Source organism: Ornithodoros turicata, chromosome 3, assembly GCF_037126465.1.
Source record: "Ornithodoros turicata isolate Travis chromosome 3, ASM3712646v1, whole genome shotgun sequence".
NCBI classification, from domain to species: Eukaryota; Metazoa; Arthropoda; class Arachnida; order Ixodida; family Argasidae; genus Ornithodoros; species Ornithodoros turicata.
The window spans coordinates 78,125,731-78,143,402 of record NC_088203.1 but is presented as its reverse complement, the minus strand read 5'-3'; the positions used below and the strand labels follow the sequence as shown (position 1 = coordinate 78,143,402).

The 17,672-nt window shown below is 46.8% G+C and overlaps 1 protein-coding gene across 4 annotated transcripts in view; it reads right to left on the bottom strand.

The window, feature by feature from the left end:
- LOC135388681 (semaphorin-1A-like) overlaps window positions 1–14,564 on the bottom strand; it is a 130,380-nt gene extending 115,816 nt beyond the window's left edge. For all 4 annotated transcript variants that reach the window (XM_064618386.1, XM_064618389.1, XM_064618390.1 and 1 more), the window contains exon 1: window positions 14,304–14,564. The gene's annotated coding sequence lies outside the window, so the exon portion shown is untranslated. The remainder of the gene's footprint in view (window positions 1–14,303) is intronic.
- Between the last annotated feature and the right edge of the window lie 3,108 nt (window positions 14,565–17,672).

Below are 17,672 nucleotides of genomic sequence, written 5' to 3'. Positions count from 1 at the left end.
CTGGGTTGTTTTCCTGGGTTTACCCGCGCTTTCCACAAATCAGTAGGGATAACCGTACCATATTCTATGCGATGGTTGGCCCTCGCCGTGCTATGTGGTGAAGTTCACTCTTGTGGCTTAGCGTGCTGGCCATGTCACGTCGAGACTGGGAGATACCCGGGTTCGAAACCTGGTGCCGGCTGTGCTGCCTGGAGTTTTTCCTGGGTTTTCCTCAGACGCTGTGTGACATATTTCGGCACAGTTCCCTTAGAAGTCTGCCCAGGACGCACATTCCCTCCAGAGCGTTAGTCGTGATGTTGCCCACTTTTGTGAGGCCGACAACGGCGAGCTCTTTCGTCTACGGTGATTGTCACAAAAAGCCGTAGGCACCGCTCCTTCCGCGAAACGTGAGTGGTAAGGGTTTCATGCTGTGCATCGGTTGGCCTCCAGAATGCTATGTTGTGAAGTTCTGTCTCAACGCTGAACGCTTTGTGTGACTTTCCCTTCTATTTATGGAATGTATTCAGGAGACAGGTAACAAATATTTTAATTACGCGAGCATGCGAAAATATGCGTGCATGTACAGAGTTAAAAACCTGGGCGGTTTGGTATCGATTTTAGTATGCATGTCCCGAGAGAAGGAAATGGATGCTGCTTGCTAACGATTCGGATAAAGACATCGAGCCGTCCCCGACAACCGTGAGGAACAACATTTTGATCGGTTTATTTGTTTTCCTGGGCGGCAGCTTCATATCTCATTTCAGTGCGCGCGCGTTAAGTGTCCCGACGGTTGACATCGTCGACGAAGACTTGGAAATGTACCGTCCTTGAAGCGCAGTCGATTGCACGCGCCCGTCACGCTAAGCAGGAAATGAATACGCGACCCTCGCGTCGCGCTGTCAGAAGGACTCAGTTAGCATCTCCAGGGCCGAGCGACATCGGCCTCTGCGCGTCCAGGTCAGGTTCTCTCGCAATGAGGTTGCTCAAGACGTAATCGGCACGCGACGTTGAAGATTAAAACGTCGGGGAGAGACATACGGCCAGCCTACTGTGGAGCACAACAGCATTGTACGCATACATAAAACCTTCCGATACCGCGAGGAACATATATCGCACGCTGCAAGGCCCAACAGCCGTCGTGAATTCTTAACGTCACTTATCAGATACGCTGCGGAAGAGTCCCGGGAAGCGTGCCTTTTGTGATGCAGATCGATCTTCTTGTGGCCCTTGGGAAACGAGTGTTATCTCCTAGCTGCTTTGATCAGTCTATGTGAACGGCGAATAGAGGACGTCAAATAATCGGGTCTATATCGTTTCGCTACGAGGGTCGATGGGGCGGTTCCGGAAGCTCGGAAGTTCTTCTCTTGTTGTCATATTGAGGAGATGATACCACGTGAAGACATGGCAGTGCGATTTGACGTCTGCATCTCTGTTAGGTAATTTGTATGAAAAAATATGTGTAATTAATTGGGGCTGCAGCCACCTTGATCTTTATCGTATCACTAAAGCTTATATTTATACTGCTGCGCGATACATTTCAGTAAACGCTCTGCTTCGAACAGTCGCACAAAGAGCAATGCCTTGCCACACTAAATTTTTTTACACCTTTGAGGGTGCAAAAGAGGTGTTTTTGCAACACAAAAAAAATCACTTTTTATACCGCAGGCTCGATTTAGTATGCAGTAACAGCATTGAAAAGCGCGCTTGCAAAACACCCATCCCAGACAGTGTTATAAGTGGAATACACCCACCCGAAATGGTGCTTCCTGTAAAATGTGCCCTTTCATCTAATCCCTCAACAACACAATATGCGCTTTGACGTGAGGCTTTTCGTAGTGTATGTTATTGTTAACAAAATATCGAATCTTCCGTGCCTGTGTTGTAAGCTATATACTTTGCAACCTCTGACTCCAGGACACGTTCCCATCTTCAAAAACACTCTTGTCTATGGTGTGAGACTGACACCACAAAGCTGTGTACCGCAGGACAAGACGTTTACACGCGAATGGTGTAAAAAATTACTGCGTTAACTTATGCCTTGGATATACCGGATACAATAACCAGCTGTAAGGGTGTTTCACGAAGGAGCCCGGGATGAATAATTCGTAAACAAGTGGCGCTATCGAAAAGTCTTCTTTTCACTGAGCATCCCTGAGACACTGGCCAAGAACTGAGCAGTGAGCGGCCAGGTTAACACCAGGTTCGCACACGCTCGGGCTCAGTTGTCTAGCGACGTAAAGGCCCAATTATTACTGTTAACACGGTCGGGAGTGATGGAAGATAAGGAACAGACGCTTAGCATGCCTTTATCGTGATGGTGACGAATGCACGGAAGCGTCTCTTCTGTCTCCCCCACGTGAACCACACGGATGAACACGTAATTGGGAGCCGAACAGCTGAGCGAGAGACCGCATTGGTATGTTGATCCGCGTAAGCAAACCGAAACCACTTAATTAATACTCTAAAAATCACTACGTGTCGACGCGGGTTTTTGTTGGAACATTTTTCGCTGAAGGTTCCGATTGGTATAACAGAGGTTCCGAATGCGTCCGAAGTAAAATTTAAAAGTTACGAGTTTTATTTAATTAATGAGCGTATGCAAATGAGTCGCTCACTGCTCAGTTCTTGGCCGATTTCTCAGGGGATGCTCACTGAAAAGACGGCTTTTCGATATAGCGGCACCTGTTTACGAATTATTCAAGCAGGAGTGCTTCATGAAACGCTCGATACACGCGTACAGCAGATTCGTTGTGTGTCTTCCGCGTTTTGTGATCACGGAACCAAGTTCACGCCTCCTACTTTACTGTCCCCGGTGTCACCCATAGCAACCACAGACGAGTGCGGACTTGTCAAAACGATGTTCCCCGATCATTGTCATAAAACGCGTAGGGGCTATCGTAACGACGAATGACATTTCCTCTTCCGACAGCAATAAATAACGACAATAAATAATAACGTCCGGCTTCCGACCGCAGTCCACTCCGTTCCGCTGCATTAACCGCCCTCCCCGCTCCCGTTGAGAGGAGCAGCGCCATCCCCGTAAGTAACAACAATGCACCTGCGCAGCAGCCAACGGTCGTAGTGTGCCTCTGCCTGCCTCGTAACCGTGCGACACAAAGAGAACCAATTACCAAGGACAACGCCTTTCGACTTTTATCTTCCTGCAAGGAACCTCACTTTAGTCTCATTCATATATCTGTTGTTTTTTTTTTTCATATTTTTTTAGTAGCAAGAAGACATCTGCATGGCTGACCTTTTCCTTTAATGAACATTCAACCCCCCCCCCCCCTCATTCAGGTGGTACATGTAGCTGAAGAGGTACCCTCGCTGTTTTACCATTACCTTTTATGCGGTCTAGTTACCACCAGATTGAGTTAAATCGCACAACCCTTCAATCATCTGCCTGTCCACGTGTTTCACCCTTTTGAGATGACGTCATTGATGGGTGGCAGTCAAGCGTACTTCTCAATGCATGAATCATCAGTCTTCTAGCTTTGTTGTGCGGGCTATTGTTCGGGAGAACCATACAGGGTTTGATTTTCGTACGAGGCAATACAACTTGCTTTTGCTTATCGTGGGTTCATAATGTTATATGTTACGTAACATATTTAGGGCGTGGATAAATATGTACTAAAAAGTTTTTAGTAAAAACTCCCGAAATATGCGTGCAACTATGCACTGAAAATCTTTGAAATATGCGGTAAAAATCCTCAATATATGCAATGTTTTTCACTGTTCTTGGTACAAAAGCAATGCACGAAATGCCTATGTAAAAAACAAGTGGGTATTTTATTATGGATAACATGGTAAAATAAAGACGTCTTCGTTCTGCGGCACACAGCAAAGAATACTTGCGGCACACATATAATTCATGGAGCTGAAGTCTTTGTGTTCGTGATTGATAAAACAGCGTAAACGCAGGCTAGCTGGTGGCTCACTTGTGCGTCGTTTACGACTTAGCGTTGCATTCACCCCTGCACTCCGGTATAGGCTGGGCCACAGCAACACGGCGCTGTGTACAACTTGTGGTTTCCCGGCAACTATCCGACACATTATAGAAGACTGTCGCCAGTACGTACGCGAGCGACGGGCCTTTAAATGTCAACTTGAAATGCTGGATCAGAGGCCATTCAACATCTGCAAAGTTCTCGGCCCATGGTGTAACCCGACTGAAAAATTTGTCGTGATTATTTACACTATTTAATCCGCGCTTAATGCTATGCGGTAAATTTGGTGCAACGCAAAACGCGTGATAGGACATCATCGTCATATACCTCACTAAGTTCACTCATGCTCATGAGGTGAGCGAATGAGCAAACGGTGAGCTGAGCGGGCCTCATTGCACAAACATTTCACACTCACGCCCAATCGCAATCTCATACCAACCCTGACCTACGGTACCCCTCCCCCCTCCCCGTCTCCTATTGAGAGAAGCTCCCACGTGTAGACTTACGATATCTCACCCGCATGCAAGGAAGACGCAGCCAACCCGATGTTTATTATCGCGGAGGCAAATATTGACGCAACGGAGTTCGCCTAATTGCATCCCACCGGCTTTGGAAGGAAAGAGTAGAGATAGAAAAACAAGCGGGGATAACAACGACCATTTCGAGGGTCAACAGCGGAAGGGGGTCCTGCGGCGAAAAATGCGTATTCCCGTATTACTTGTTATCTTCCGTAGATTCGAGCAAACACCCCCCTCCCCAATTGCAAATCAACCGAGAAAAAACATCCGCTACGCGGTCTGCGACTTATGTGGGGCGTGGCCGACTACAACTCTCTTATCTTCACAAACACCGCGAGAGAAAGTAAGCACCGAACACAGATAGCGAATGTGCCATACGGCTAGCGAGTATCCCCAGACAGCACAATGTATTGAAAGTCGAGTGCAGTAGAGTGGACGGTATGTGTGTTGTCTGGGTATGTGCTAACCGAATCCTCGAATCCTAGGCAGGGATTCGAGATTCGGGAATCCAAATCCCAGTGCCCAAAACAGCGAATCGAATCTTTCGAATCCACAAACCACGTTTGTTTGTTTCTTTTTAAAATCTGCGCCTCCAAGCCTGCTTGACCGGCGGCCCCCGGGACGTCCAAAACCCCATCATAAAGCTCCGATATTAAAAATTTAAAAGTAACACGGTTTTGCTTTGAGTGTTTCTTAGTTTTATGGAGGGAATCCAGGCTCCCGAGTTTATGTATTTCCTGTAGCCGATGAACAACACGTTAAATAAATTACACTTAGGAGGAAGTGTATGATGGGTATGTTTTCTCCCGAAATTTGTAGTTTATTAAACAAAGATATCAAATTCTGCTTCAAAACACTTTTCAGTAGAAGTGTTTTTCCCTGGCTTTTTAAACTCTTTGCGAAGAAAGGATTCGAAAGATTCGTGGATTCGCAGAACCTGATTCGGATTCGAGAAATTCTTGAATCGTCCCATCTTTAGTTTTATCAATGTTCTTTAGTTTCACAGGTCTGTTCAAGGCCTTCCCCTTACCCGTTCACTCCCATTGCACTCGACTTTCAGTACATTGTGCTGCTTGGGTCCCTGAGGGGTGGGAAGGGTCGTTGAGATGATGAAAAATCATTGTTGCTATCATAAACGGCGCGGGCGCCGATGCAGGCTGACCCATTGGCCAGTGTGTTTCCCTCTGTTAGTCTCGTTTTAGAAATACGTCAGTATTACAAATATGTGGCCCAAACCACCTAAGAACTACCAGCTAGTCACAGCACAAACTGCGGGAACAAAAGTGGGGCTGTGGCCTTGGTGTGCAAGTTAGAGCGTAGGAGTACACGGAAACAGCTAAAAGAAAAAGAGGGAGCTACGTGTCAAGGAACTGGAGTAGCAGATCCCACACAGACTTGCACGTTGTGCAAGTAGCAAGCGCTCTAACCAGCCAAAACCAGCTCGACTGCTTTTTTTTTTTTTTTCAGGTCCGTAAGGCGCAGAACAATGTTACACAATGAAGGGAAACAACCATCCTCGCAAGCCCCCTCCCTACACAATTCACGTGACTTTGTAAGCCCTGTCGAACGCCCCGACCTCCCACGTGAAGCCACTAACACCGAAAAACCAATACCGAAATTCGCGCACGTGCAGCATGCAACCTCAAACACAAACGGGTCACTACCAACTATGAAATTAAGTCGCCCCTTTCCAAACACCGGACGTGATCCGAACCACTAAATTACTACACCATTTTACTCTGCCACCTCGTACAGAGAACCACCTCAAATATCTCGTTCTCCTGAGGTCGTCTAACGGCCGTTTAGCGTTCATTTCCAACCAGCACAATTTACAACAGGAGGAGAAGAAGAAGGCTCTTTAGCGGGTCAAGAACGTGAACAACTCAGGGGGCAGTGCGCGTGCCTTCTCAGTGACAAACAAGGACGGTACGGATTAAATACAACGATCCACGTGTGTCCTGTCGTATTGCGGTACGCGTACATGATAATCGAATGACAGAAGACAAAGAAATGATCCACGAATAGTACGAGGACACCAAAGAGGACGCAAAGAAATGGTCGGGAGACTTCCTTGTTAATTCTCTGGGAGAACGCGGTCTAATTATAGGGCAAATATTGATTACCTGGCGAGAAAAATAGGTTTCACAACAAGCGACTGAGTACTAGCGCCTGTTTGGATGACGCGACTTTCAGGAGTAATGCAGGTGGGAAGGGAAGTGTGTGGAGTGGTTTCTTCGTGTGTTTCTGGGCTCGTGACTAGGAACGGAGTCAGTGTGGTTTGAGAGCTTTCGAGAGCGATATCACAGAACACGTTGTGTGTTTTGTCCGTCCGTAACAATTGAAGAGAGAGAAGGAGGAGAGAGAAGCGGAGAAGGACGAAGTTACAATGGCGCCGAAGCGATTGCTGCCGCGCGAAGATTTGATTCGGAAGATGGCCCTGCACTCCAACAAAGAAAATTTGTGCGTTTAGTCCTTTGGTGATGAGATGCATTGTCACGACCATTAGACTTGTAAGGTGCCAACGAGGAGGACGAGAGGGTGGGGTCACGAGGAAGAACGAAGAGGACACAGTTTTGGACTATTGGGTTCCTTCGAGAAGGAACGTTACAAGACTTAAGAACGAAAAGAAATCTAGTCCGTCAGCCCTCAAAATATTACTGGGCCGCGGAATAGGATATTGCCACGAATCATCATCGCGAAACTTCCAGGGCAGGCACGAAACGGTACATCTCATCCCGGCGCATGCTGAAGAAGAAGCAAGAAGCTTCCAAACACATCGCCTGCTCTCTGGCAAACGCACGTGCTGTTTCTAGACTTTTCGGCGCGACGCTTAAATGCTTGTGCGCTCCAAGCTGGAGCATTCATGCTTTGGACTTAGTTGTGTTCAGAGAGCTATCACTCTTGTGTTTTTGCTACCAAGTAGTTTAATAAACCGTTTGCTGTTTATTCGACGACTCGCCGGCCCATTTCGCTTCGTGACAATATGGCTTGACACAGAGAGGCCACACTCCCTGCTTGCGCCAGGTAATGTAATCCATCATACTCGCTCTGTTTCCGTGCTAGCTGTTAAGAAGACTGGCCGCATGACGCTGCGGCAGAAAGTGCGCTCCCTTACTGATGGCGCGTGGTGGCGCTGCGGTATTTCACCTGGCGCGCTGTTGCTGCTATCTCCGTATCTCCAACGGAGTATGTATTTGACGGACTAGATTTTGGACGTAGTGCACGAGAGTGTAGGGAATATGGAATGAATTTCGAGCAGGGAGACTAAAATGGGGGAGTAATTGCAATCTAGGGTGTAATCACTCCCCCAATTCCCTCCTTTCTTTTTCACCTTCCTAAGAAGGAGTTAATGCCCACAGCTAAGTGGTACTGGTGAATCATGCAAGAGATAGCGAAAGTAGGCAACAGTTATGATGCTTCCGACACGCATTGATATCCATAACCTTCGCCAATTCAGTATTGTTCACCGAAAAGTTTACAGTGAAAAAACGGTTCCCTCTTCGCTGATAAGAATGGCAACATAATGAACAAAGATTGGGCATCACTTAAAAAGGCCGCTATTGTGAGCCACCTACCAGGGCGTACAAGTATCGATCGAGAGAGAGTTCTTTTCCCCAAAGGTCGTTGCCGCCCCCACCATCTCCACATCGTACAACAGATGCGCAGGAATGCAAGAGAGGAATGCCTCTTTGCCCTGTATCAGACGGGTAGTAGCATAAGAGGGGAAAAAGGGGGCGACTGCATGGACCCGTCACCCACCATCGGTATGTTCGCAATTATGTCCCAGAGAACGGCTTTTCGCGACACAGTCGTTTATTCTCAAGTGCAAAATGAGGTTATAATTTCAGGACTGCGAGCATTGTGGTGTGAGGAAATTAATGAAAGTCCCAGTGCAGAAAAGGGAGCATCGATACGATCGGAAGGGATAATGGGGTAAGTCGACGTGGACCGGGGCACGTTTGGGGGAGTCGCAGTACGATAATATCTGCGTATGAAGCGGTTCCAATTTCCTGCAGATTCTTGTTTATCTCCGTTTATACGTGCGTCTCTTTTACCCCTGTCAGAGGGACGCACTTACGGCCTTAACGGTTACGGTCTTACGTGCATATGGTCATTAAGTTCTTGCAGGACGGTCAGTCAAACGGCCTTTGCGACAAAACTGAGATGCAAGGGCAACGGAGCTCCCGCAAGACAGTTTACGGCGTTCCCCCGAAACTGTCCAAGTCTCGTTACCAAACGCCATGAACAAGATGGCGCAGATTTCCTTCAATTCGAAATAAGATGTTTTTATGAGACGTACTGTTCTGCGAACTTTTTTCGTGCTCAACGCCTTGAGTTTTTCTGACGAATATTTGCACTATGCTTCTCATTATATGTCGTGAGTTCGTAGTGATACCCTCGAACCACTGCACTCCGTGTCGTCTGCATCCAGGACTGTGCGCGCACAACGAAGCATTGAAATTGCTTCAAAACAAATATCGTTTGCTGTTTTTCAAATTGGCTAAGTGCAAACCAAACGTCGTTTCCGAGTACTGACAGTAAGAACAAATGTGATTTAACTACATTTCATTCAACGTTCGCAGATGTGTTTATCGGTGTCGACATCACCGGCAAAACGCCCTTACGGATACCGTCTGGCAGCCTCCTAGGGTTTTAGGTCGTATTTCAGCTACGGCCTTTTCTTAATGCCATTGCCTTAAAGTTAGTACGTGTACCCGTCTGACAGAGGATGTCTCACTCAAGAGAGATGGGACGATTTTACCAACAAATATATCATCTAATTCTGCACGAACGTCGAATTCTTCTGATTTCAACATCTACATTGAGTCCAACGCAACCAGACCTGTATAAACTAAAAGAGTTACTGTAATTAATTATAAATGTTTCGTTTCCATAGGTGCACTGCGTTCCTCAAGGATCAAATATGCTACACATCACGAGTGAATGCAACTCGGTGTAACCCAATACTCATACGTAAGTTAAAGTTATATAAGTTTGTAATTGTCACTGTAATTACATTACCTCGATGAGCTAGTAGTTATGTGTGTGAATTATTCTGCAAAATATTTCCTCTTTTTTTTTTTTAAGGTCTGAATTTCGTAATCGGTTACTGAAGCTCGTAAGCAACGTGAGGATATGCATACCCGACGCTGCCAGTTTACGAAAAAATCCTAAAGTCTCCTGTAAAGCGCGCATTTCAGCTACGAGATATAAGAACAAGGTTAATCGTATTGCCAACACTTGACGTCTTTCCCTTAAATAACATAACCAACAAGTTTCGCAATGCTGAGTTTCGCGCACTCATTTATTCTGTCGCAAGCAAGATGCAAACTTGGCAGCCGAGCGTGCGAGCACTCAGAGAGAGACAGAACTAGAAGTGGAGTTCCGGCAGTCGCTGTACAAACAGGCCAGGGAACGAGTCGCGCTTAGCGTCAGGAACAATGCATCACCAGGAATGCGCATCTGTGGTCCGCTCAGTGGAAGAGGGACTTCCAAAATATTTACAAAATGCGTTTACTTTGCTCGGCCCGATTTGAGCGAGACGCAAACAAAGCCAACGACGTCGCAATTCGTGTGCAGAGCAAAGTACGCCTGAGCTAGTTCAAAGGGCTTGCCGCACTGCCGCGGAAGTAGAACATGAGGAAGGTGGCTTGATGCCACTCAGCATAACGGCAGAAGAGAAACAAGACGAATGAGGCATGCGTCCTCGCACTCTTAAAACAAAAATGGTGGAGTATAGTTACACCTTTTAGGAGATAATAGTTGTCGCATATGTTGTGCCTAAAAGGTTGCAAAGTTCTACCTGCTACCTCACTCTCAAAACGGGACTTCACCGCACAGCACGTTGTCCACCAACCATTACTACGAATGATAGGGTTACCGCTTCTGATTTGGTGAGCCAGGGGGACGTACGCCTTTTTGTAGCAATTTGGATATATGCTAATGGTTTTAGCAACCTTTTACACTCTTTATGAGACGCTATGTTGACTTAGGTGGCAACTATAGAAGATACCACCTTTTCACACTTTTTTTTTTTCTTAGAGTGCGTATACAGACTCAGCCCTCGACGTATGAACAATATGAAACTCAATTCGGGGGGAGGGGGGGTTCTCCCCGCAGGAGAAGTTCCTTCGGGCGTATACCTATAAGTCCTTCGCTGACTTATATACAATCGACAACTAGCTAATTTACTAATGGTTATTTGAATTACGAACTAATAATTGATAACGAAATTCTGTATGAAGAATTATCATTATGTTACGTCATTGCGAGCATGTAATTATGAATAATATATTATGAATTTCATTAATAACTGAAAGTTTCATAATTTAACCTCACGCCAAACGGTAACGTTGAAACGTGTTAGGTCTCAGCATCATGAACGATAGGGAAGACAAACATAAACTCAACGCCAAAAACGTCCGAAAATCGTTCATAAATCGACAAATTCGTCAAGCTAGGCCTTGAATGAAAGGGACAGAAAGTGTTGTAATGGAAGGATAACTCTGTGGAAATTACGTTGGCCGCTTTGCTCAGGGTAAAGCAAATAATAATATGTACGTTAACGCCTCAGTTGCACTACATTTTTCTACCTTTAACTTCGCTCTCTATGATTTTTCAACGAGTAGCACCTGGTCCATAGTACACAACGGATTTGCCTTCAGTCATGGTAGATACGTGGTGCTTTGCTGGTCCCTGGCTGGTGTAGCTTAATCTGCTTATGAAACGATGTCAAAAACATTGAGTTGATTCCCTCAAAATACATTCACTGCACGGAAGTCGAGGGCTTACAATACTCAGGAAAAATACGAGGGACATGTCATCCAAGACATCCCATTCATAAAACAAGGAAATTCTTAACTCGTGTGTTAATCTGAGGTTCAAGGCATAGTCTTCATGATCCGATCGTCCTCCTGAAAGTATGGGACTTAGCTAGATAATGTCCGAGATTGATATTCTCGAAAAGCTGGGCTGCACGACACTTTGTGTTGTTACTGAAGTATCGCGCACTTTTATACCCTGCAATCTATTCTGAATACCAGTTGGGAAGTCTTTCAGAGATGACGTCAATGAGAAGACTCCAAATTGTAGGCCAATACGCGTTGTTCTAATGCGTTGCAAGGAGTGCATGAGACTTTTTACCCCCCCCCCCAAATCCCGCCTAAAAAACAAAACCAAAAAATGCAACAGAAGTAGCCATCGGTGGCGCTGGCGTTGCTAACATCGGCCATGTGGAAAGCGTCGCAAGTGTGGCTGTGACGAGATGGACAACACACCAGCCATTAATAAGGATTCACTCAATGGCGAGGCACAACAGCGCGGAAAGGTCACGGGGCTTTATTAAACGTTCCATTTATAATTTATCCCAATAGCTGTGGACGACACGTCCGTATTGATTCCTTTTCATCCGTGCGAGACAAAACTGGGGAGAACAATGCCGACGGCCGCAATGCATGAGAAAATAGATTCATCGCTTGTACACTGCGCGGAGAACGCGCAGACAGCCACCTGGGGCCGTACCTGTCCTCCTAAATCAGCGGGGCGGTATCTCCGCTGGCGTTGAGTAGGGCACTTGCATCGGCTATATCTGAACAGTCCAAAGAGCTTCGCCATAAGGAAAGTCGGATCACACGCGGTGTCCTCTTTCGGGAAAGCAGACGACACTACGAGAAAGCAGACGACGTCAGAAGAAGGATGGAGCGTTGTGCCTGCGCTCTCTAATTCCCACATCGGTATGAATAAGCCTAGATATAGCCTTAAAGGAGATGCGTTGATTGATTGTTTTGAAATCTGCTGACGCAAGGATGACAAAGGGTAAGCGTCACATTCGAAACACACACACGGTTGGTTTCCACGTCTGATCGGCACACCTGTTGAACCATGTACGAGTACACAGGCACACCCACGTAGAAAAATGGAGGGTGCACTGCGGCTAGGACGTGTCAACCCCAACTGAGCACTCGTCAGCTGTATTGTTTCGACGAATACCGTTCCCGTGTGCAGTAAATACCCCAAAAGGTCCCTCGCCCGAATAGAAGTAAACCGGCCCCGAGCACGCATGATACTACAGGGCCATTCGGAAGAAACCATAGCTCAGCAAAGTCAAATACATGAAAGAAGCATGTCAGTTCCCTGCGTCTCGTCGTAAAATCGTATGCTCGACACTATCCACCAAATACAAAACTCTGTGACTGTCACACAGCAAAGGCATTCGAAACGTCAATTTCTCCACCGTGAGTCATATGAACACCTCCCATCACTTATCGATAAATGTCCACACGAGCAAAATGGCATGGAATATCTCATTGAACGAGTGCTTAGTGAGCACCCGGTGCTTGCATAAACGACTTTGTAAAGTGAAAAACACAGAAAAAGAAGAAGCCTTCGCTTCCTCCCAGCGCTACAACGGCGGTGTCATCGCTGCGGGAGGCACGCCCTCTGCGCCAAGGCGGCATCAAAGTCAGAAACATCATTTCATCATCCGACAGCCACCCCATACTTAAGAACGCCGCAGCGTAATCAGGGTTACACAGCAACATCCCTCTTCCAAGGTCCCAGCAGCATATATAGCGCAACACTCAGAAAGTGGGAACAAGTCGTTCCGACACTCTGCCGGCTCATTTCTTATCGCAAAGGGAGCGATATGGTCTCGATAGGGAAGTCAAAACAGTGACAAACAGAGCAAGCGGATCACAGAGAGTAGTGCAGAATGAGAGTCTGCTTCACTGCAAAAAATGAAGTGAAATATGCGCGAAAAGAAACTGATACCCAACAGCACTTGTCATTCGTCCGCTAGCGCGATGCGTGCCGTTCACCGCGGTGCTGTTTCAGTTAGGTGATGTTATGCAGTGAAGGTGCTTGTATTGTTGGTCTATGGTGAATAACGTCCGACATCCTCGATTATAAAATGCTCCCACTTCCATGGCCAGAAATGGTGTACATGCGAATGACCTCATCATGCGATGACCTCACGGGGCTGACCTCTCCCAGCAACTCGAGGGCAAATATAGCGTTGCGAGTTCTATTTCGGCGTTCACGATCCGATGGTGTATACTAAAACCGCGATGCATTTCTTTACATAGTTTTCGTACAGTTATCAACAGTACATAGTACCAGCAGCTAACCACTACGATATCAAAGACAAGAACTCAATGAGATCACCACTTGTCATGGTGATACGTCCCCTATGCATGCTAATGAATGAACAGTACGCGTGATATTAGAACGAAGAGCGCGGATGAACTCACTGGCTGTATACTTGTTTAGTAGCAGCTTGTAAGTGCGACACCGCAAATGAGTGTGCGTGAGCAACCCCCAGGTGCTGCCTATCGAACAGATTGGAAACGATTGACTGACAGAATGCATGAAGCTTCTCTACAAGCACTGCACATGAAGCTTACATCTACTAGTGGCGAGTAACCTGACTTGTGCGACAGGATAGAAGAGTACATGCCGACCTATAAAACTCTGGTCGGAACAGTTACGGTTGCAATTGCAATATCATCCCTGCTCACTCAGAGATTTTAAAGATACTGGCAACGTTCCAGGCTTCTCTCAAATCCTACACGCGCAAAGTCTGCTCCTCCCGTAAGCTGTTTGGAAGACTGGGAAGACGCACCCAGCATAGGAGAGGCCCCACTCCCCTGAAGCGACGCTTCTCATCCAAACGCCAGGGGCAATGTCTATGCGGTTTGTCGACTCCTTTGCACAATTTTTCCAAAGTCACGCGTCACGCATCAATGCACAAGACGCCAACATTCGAAATATACCGTACGATCTTGCATTCAGTACAGGTAGCATTGGATTGCCCTCCCCGCGACGTTATTTCACAACGAGTAAGAAGAGCGGTTAGGCTTACCTCTCGCCGTGTCTCCGTGCGGTGAACTCAAACGGGTGAGCACACAAACACACCAGACGCAAACGTAGAAAACACGCAGGAAGCAGAGAGTAAAATCCAACCCACGATATGTCAACAGTTTTGCGCTAAGCGCACATGATGCCGGAATTCACTGCACTTGACAACAGAAACACAACAGAATATCCAGCACAAACGGCATCCACCATCCGAAGCACAACGGACGCGACCGAGAGTGCTCCCTTCCCCATATTCTCCGGCGTGCTTCGTGCTGACGCCCTCTCATTGGCGCAAAAGGCGAGCCATGTGATCAGCATAGACGCATGCGCAGACTCGACAAGAGTGACGTTTAAGGTGAGAGAAGGGGGAGCGACGCGTCAGAAAAATGGCGACCTTCTGTGGAGAAAGGAGAAAGGCAGCGCTGCTTTCGAAGTGGATGGCGTTGCATCCCATATCCGCTAGGTTTCTTTTTCGGCCGCCGCTCCGTTCGTTGTGCCGTAGCTGTGCGCTGTGCCCCTCTAATCGCTGATGTCTGCAGGTAATTAGTGACGAAGCGAGAGTCGTTTGACCAAAGGGTCCCGTGATATATGAGCAACGATACATTTTGTTTTTGCGTTTTCAGAATGATACGCTATTTCTCCTGAACTCTTCCAATTTAAATGATTAGAAGGGGAGCTGCGATTTTTCGGAATGAACGAAATTTTGATATTTTCACAAGCGTTGAGATGGCATCTCCGTGGTATTTTATTGCAGGTGGGGCGTAGCTAATGTGCAGCCACGAGAATAGTTAATGTACGTAAACTCATTCCCCTTCTCGTTGTTGGGCTGCACATCTCAAGTATTCACGGGGGAAACATTCCCGTTCGTTCACATGCTAATTTTATTTGCGTTGAAAACTGGCTTGGAAGTAAACTGAAGTTCCTTGTGAACATCACACTGACGAGACACTGAAAGAAGACGACCATCGAAGCCAGTACGCAGTTATTTATGCTCAGCAAAACAGGAAAGTAATATCAAGAAATATATAAGCAAATAGTTAATAACCATAGCCCTCCTATAAAGAAATCGGAGTGTCGCTCGACAATATTTATTTTCCCTCTAAGAATTTAAGACGATAAAAAAGTGATATAAATAATAATTTATTAATGTGTGCATTAATGCATGTGCGCATGCAATGTGTGCATAATGTGATAAAAACGTTGAGTATGAAATTACCCACGTTTAATTTGATTAAAACCGCTTACGTAATTAAGATGGAAGGTGAATGGCTGGCTTGTGCACCTGGGTTAGAAGACATCGCAAGATGATCTGAGCGGCATCCAGTGTAGGTAGCAAAGCAGGGGTACCAAAATGGCTTAGTAGCTTCACTGAACTCAACGGTTGAACGAGGACGGCGATATGGAAAAGTTGGTGCATGACTGGTGATCCGGAGCATGCAACGCATACGAGAACGAAGAGAAGACACACACAGGCTCCACTAACAACGGAGCTTTACTTTTCACACAGATACCGTTACGACATTACGTGGAAAGGGAAACCGGGCAATGCTGTTTCCAGATAATCAGGCTCCTCAGGGGTTAGCACCCGGAACCTAAGCCGTGTTTTGAGCGATGCGCACTGATGAGGACGGCCCCTTATTTCTTTGGGCCCCTTTTCCAAATCCCCATCCAAACCCATTCCAAATCGAAATTTCATTGACTATAGTCTATAGTGTAATATCCGCGTGGAAACCTGGAAAGACAGTTGTGACAGCAAAGAGAAGCATCATCATTCTTGGCACCGCAAATTATTCTATAGTTTTTATGATGAACAGTGCGCGTTTTTCGCATAATGCTAATTCGTGGCTGTATGTCATAAACTGTAAAAACTGTATTTTCCGTCAAACGCGTCCTTTTAACAGTCAAGCTGCCCTGGGAAGCTTCACTAAATAGTAGGATGATAATGCTAATTGTGGGCAATGCGTCGCAAGAGAAGTTTCACTCTTCAAACAGGACTTCACCACATAACACGCGGAAGGTCAACTATTGCACGGAATGCACAATGCGCAAAACTCTGTTTATGTATTGCGCGTGCGCAGAAACACCAACGCTATACCTTACGTATGCACAGGCGACAGCGTACGCTGTCACTTATATTTTGTGCGTGCGCAGATCCACCAACGCAATCCCTTACGTACGCAAAGGTGATAATGTACGATGCACTAAAACTCCCTCATGATACGGTTATCACTCCTGATTTGTAGAAAGAGCGGGGCGTACGCCTTTTTGTGACAATTATCATAACTGCATATGCCCCACCACCACCCATCCACCCTCTGTTTTGAAGGTACCGTACACTCTTAAAACAAGGCTTAAGCAATTAGCACGCTGAAGGCCAACCATTGTACACAGTGATACATCTATCACTCTTGATATGCGGAAAGCGCGGGGCGTGCGCCTTTTTGTTATTACATTTCCGCATAAGTGTCACAAAAAGGCGTACGACTCCCGTTTTCAACAAATCATGGGAGAGAAAGATGTCATTCGGGATGATGGTTGGCTATGAGCGTGCTACGTGGTGAAGTTCATTTTTAACTCGCGGCCTCGTGCGCTTTCTTCAAGCAACGGGCCTAGCGGAGAGACCACTCTAGTGCACCTCTCACCTACAGTCTGCTTCCGTCCCATCAGTACCGGTCATCCTGCTTCTACATCACTTTGAAGTCCTCAACTCCCCTTTCTCCCACTTTCTTTTTTTTTTTTTTTTTTTTGCTATAGTCGTGACGATGCCCACTTGAGTGCGGCCAACAACGGCAAGCTACCTCGACCCCCCCCCCCCCTCATTTTTAAGAGTGTAAAGCAGCACGCTTTTCGTGGCATGAGCCACCGATGGAAAGCGGGGGCGTGGCGCGAGCTTAGTCATCGTCCAGACTCCGTGAGGAGCGATCGGCCCAGGAGACGCACTTCTTCAGGGCGGTGGACGAGACGGGGGCATGATGGGCCGGCGAAGGGGACACTGCAAGGGCAGGAAGGGGAAATGAGGACAGCGGTGGGGAGAAGGCGGGCTTCAGTCTGTCCACGCTTACAGAGTCCGCACTCTTAAAAATGAACTTCACCGCATAGCACGCTCTTAGCCAGCCATTATCTCGAATGATATCGCTATGTGCCCTGATTTGTTCAAAGTGGTAGGCGTACGCCTTTTCTGTGACACTTATGCGGTTCATAATTGTCACAAAAATGGCGTACGCCTCCCGTTTTCAACAAATCAGGGCAGATAACGATATCATTTGAGATGATGGTTGGCTAGGAGCGTGCTATGCGGTGAAGTTCATTTTTAAGAGTGCGGCTTCCCGTTGACGCTGATCTTGAACTTGTCAGCTCGCTGTAAGACAGGGCG